The sequence below is a fragment of the Amborella trichopoda genome, chromosome 7 (genome assembly GCF_054954075.1).
Source record: "Amborella trichopoda isolate Santa Cruz 75 chromosome 7, AtrichopodaSantaCruz75HAP2 v2.0, whole genome shotgun sequence".
In the NCBI taxonomy this organism is placed as follows: domain Eukaryota; kingdom Viridiplantae; phylum Streptophyta; class Magnoliopsida; order Amborellales; family Amborellaceae; genus Amborella; species Amborella trichopoda.
In genome coordinates, this window is record NC_142342.1 from 9,495,166 (window position 1) to 9,500,110 (window position 4,945).

Genomic DNA, 4,945 nt, shown 5'->3' on the forward strand with positions numbered 1-4,945 from the left:
AGGGCTTGAGGCCTGGGGGCCAAATCTTTCACCACAGTTCCTCCGGTTTTCATAAAATATCAAACTTGCCCCTGTTTTTGTCTCCTTAATAAACTGAATATATCGAATTGCCCGTAGTATTTTGCCCCAGGAGAATTACAAATATTATAGGGATTGTGTAGAATGATATCATTTATCTTTGATAAGAGGTTACAAGTAATTACAGCATTTGATGTGAAATTTGATAGCTTGAATATATTGCAAAGGTCAAAAAAAAAAAATTTTGAACTTTGAGCTTGGCCAATAAAATAAAAATAGCCACCCAATTTTACACCCAATAGTCAAGATTAATTGTGACCAACGCAAATAGTCTCATTATACTAAAAAGTGCGGTTTGTATAAGGTTACAACCTTAAACAATCAAAATAAGGTGCACATCTAAACTTTGTTATAACATTCAATTTTGATGTAAAAAATTATTAGGATGATTTTCATCTCTAATTATAAATTTAAAAATTTAAAAAATGGATCAAATCAAGCAGATATATAAATACATGTAAATATAAAAAAGGGATGGTGTAGATAATGTGTTGTAAAATGGACTATTTTTTAACTTACAATCTTCCTTTTATTCATATCCACACATCTCGATGTCGAGATGACCAATCAAAAGAACCTGTTTTCCTTTTATTTTATTTTTATTTTTTTTAGGGATTTTCAATGAGCACTTTAATTCTAACTTTAAGGTGTCGACCCTATATAAACTTTTTTCAATTTTAAATTCTCGAGAATGTTGCATGGTTGATGTTTAACCTTCCAACAATTTTTTTTGAAAAATATTAAATACCCATGAGGACAAAGTATAGGCTTATTAGGCAAAAACCTAATGTTTTGGACCTTTGGTATGTAATTTAGCAGTTAGCCAACCTTAACAATGAGATTAATTTTTGAAAATATGTGCAATAAGATCATTTACTTTTGGTATAAATAAATAAAAACTATCATTAATAGTTATATGTGAAATTGGGTTGTTGGGATATATCATTGATGAGACACAAAATCTAAAGTAAAATTTCTCGTATATTGTAACATATTTTAATCAATCGAATTTCACATCCAATCGGTAAAAATAATCAAGGACCATTGGTATCAAAAGTGAATGCTTAACATATAATGGCTTACTTTTTTTTACAAGAAAGTCACAAACACCTCACAAGTCACATGGAAAATTATATGGCTGGGGTATGTCATCTATCCACAGAGGAAACTCTTATCCGATATTGAGGGTGATCAGTGGCATATTCCCTGTACTCTAAAAGTGCATGACAAAATATGCTTTAGACATATACTATCTATTTTTAGGCGATAAGATCAGGTGTTTAAGATCTCAAAATTTTTTCTTTTCCAAATAATTATTTGGTAATTCAAAATGGTTATAAAATTTTTAAATGAAAAAAATCCCCCTATGGGAGCAACAAAATTGATTTCTAAACAGTTACGTACTATTTGATGGAAATATTGAATGTGGGTGAAAGAGGGCAGTAAATTTCAATCTTTTGGAGGTATTATAGAAGGGGGTGGTTTCTATAAACTGTTGCAACCTTAAACGATCCAATTAAAGCGTACCTCCAAATTTTATCATAACATGTAACTTTGGGGTAAAAAATTATTATGATAATGTAAAAATCTATTTTTATATCTAATTATAAAATTTTAAACTAAAAAAATAGTTAAAATCGAGTAGATCTATAAATATATGAAAATCTTGAAAATGGATGCAAGATGCACTATTCTTAGGACTCAATATCTTTTCTTTCTTTTTTTCCATATTCAAGATGATCAATTGGAGGGCTTTTAAACATTAAAACAACCTTTTCTTATAGATTTTTGAGGTGCATTTGTACTTATATATTTTAAGGCTGAAACTTTAGATAAACTTTTTTTTTTTTTTTTTTTGACAATGTTACTTAAGTTTTATTAATCAGACAAATGCCACTACCAATCAAAAAGGAAATCTTAGATAAACTAAAGATAGATGTTTATATTTTATGGCATGTTAATATGCTATTTCAAGGCAATGTTTGCCGCTTTTCTCTCTCTTTTTTTGACAAATGGCACTTTATTTATTTAATGCAAGTAACGAAAATTACAAAGGTGAAATTACAACATCAGTCACCGCAAGTGAAGGTAAAGAGGAACCATTTTTGCGCAATAGAATCAACCAAATCATTAGGCTTTTACTAATTACAATTAGTGCGCATAAGGCTTGGGGGTACCTAACAATTGAAGATCGTACATTTGTGTTGCTTGTGCAATGCACAGGAATAACAAGATCTCTTAGTACAAGAGTTGTCTTTTCTTTAGAAAGAATTAATTTGAAAGGACGAGATAGCATATAAAAGGATGCCTTTTGCAAGTGAAAATTAGTCCATTTATAGAGAGAGAAAATGTTGTGACCCTCTTTTATTGTAAAATTTTGGACTAAAAATCTCTAACAATTATATATTTTGAATTTTAAAAAATAATTAGATGTGTTACATTATGTACTTTCATTATTTACAAAAATACATAAATATTGAGACGTTTCCCTATTTCAATGTTTGTATGATAATTAATTATAATATAATATTATAATATTATATCAAAACAATTCAAAAAACATAAAAAAATACTTTCATATTATAGATTAAAAAAATAGTACCCTTTATAAAATGAGATTAGTATCACATAAAACATTATTAATTCTCTTTATTCATCCAAAGTTATCGCAACTTAAGTAATTATAATACCATACACTGAAATGAGAATTATTAGTTTAAATTTTATAATTATTTTCCTATACAAATAAGAATTAATTTAAAATTTGTATTACATCATGTAATTTAAAAAACCTTATCTACAACTATAACAAAAAAGAATATATCATATGATTTATAATACAAATAAATTAATAAATAAAATAGAAGATTTAGATACCAATGTATAATTAATAATTATAATATTATAACAAGCATAATTCAAAACCACATTTTATTGACTAGAGTTTGAAATGAGAGAAATTTAGGAACCACATCTTAAGTGCGTCTTTGATTGGCTGAAAGATATATTTCGGAAAGAAAAGTTTTAAATTTTGTAAAAGTTCTGCCTTTGGTGCGCAAGAACTTCTACACTATTTTGAAACAATGCCCTAAACGAGTATCTCTCATTTCTCTCTCATCTAATGTCTCTCTCATCTATTCTCTCTTCTCTCATTTCCTCCGAGGAAATGGGTTTTTACAGAAATGGAGATTTTACAGAATTAATGTATTACAAAAATGGGGATTTTGTGGTTTGGATATCTCTGCGAATTTGAATTTTGGTTTTTAGGAATTGAAAATTGGGGTTTATATCAATCCCTTTATCTCTCCTAAACTATTTATCTCTCTCCCTCTCAATTGACAGTATAGGTCTATGAAACCACATCTTTATCGTTGGGTTTCTAGAACAAAGGATTTAGGGGTTTAGATCTTCTCTCGGTTTTATATTTTTTGTGCTCTGTTAATTTTTTCTTTCCCGTTGCTGTTATGTATACCGTCTCTTTTTTATTTTTTTGTGCTATGTTAATTTTTTCATTGTGGTTTTTGTGCACTTAATTCCCATTATAATATCTGATTACAGTCAATAAAATATTACTGCTTACAAGTGGCTTATTTATTAATGTAAATCTATATAATTTTACGGCAAGAATAAGTATATTACTGTACAAGCCACTTAAGTATATTACTGTTAAGAACTTTTTGGACGTTCAACCAGAACGTTCATGAGAACACCATGATATTTTAAACGATTGGAATGGAAGAATACTTGAGAGACCAAAACATAAATGATAAAGCATAACTGGTACTCTCTATTGTTTGGTGATGTTTAACCTCCAATCCAGGTTGGAGACTGCGAGCTCAAACCACAAAGATATGGGGTAGTGTGTGTGTGACAGATCCTCACAGACCATCTGGCTTGTATCATATTGGTTGATGCCCCTACATACTCTCTCCCCCTCTTTATATATATATATATATATATATATATATATATATATATATATATATATATATATATATATATATATATATATATATATATATATATATATATATATTTTGTAACAATCCTAAAATTTCAAAAAAAAAAAAAAAAAAGGGGAAATGATGCTTTTAATAGGTGATGGTCTGATTGAGTATGATGGTCCTTGGAGACCATCACTATTTTTAAAACTTTTACTTTGGTTTAACTTTTGCTTTGCCTGCTTTTGCCTCCTGCTGCTTGCAGCTGGCAACGTCCTTTAGCGGACGTGGTTTTCGTACGATAAAAGCAGACTTTTAACGCGACACCTCAGGTATGAGGTAGAGCGTAATAAAATAATATAATAATACGTTATAAGAATTTAAATAGGGAATGTGAGCACTCCCACCCTAAAACAAAATTTTGAGATCTCTCTCTCTGGTCGAAACACAGTGAACTTCTCTCTCGAACCGAATTTTTTTATCGGAAGCTCCCTCTCAAATAATTGTGGGTAAGTGACATCGTTCTCCTGAAAAATAGTCTGTTTTTAATAAATAGTGATATTTCCGTCCAGGATCTTTATTTTATAAGTTTTATGTGTAAGTGACTCCATTGTCTCAAAAAATAATCCATTCTTTTTAAAAATGAAATGAAATAATTATTTCTGCTTATTATCATGAATTTTAGGCGCGATAAATTTTATGCGCACGTGACCCCATTATCTTGAAAAATAATCTTTTTAATAAAAATTGTGATATTTTATCTATGTTAGAAATTTTGAATGCTGTAAATTAGAAAAATAAATTTATTTATTTTTCTTGTCTATTGGTAGAAATAAATGTGATATTTTTGCTTTTAGTAAAATTGTGATATTTCTTTCTACTGTTTTGAATATTTAGACATTGTAAAATTCATGTACAAATGACTG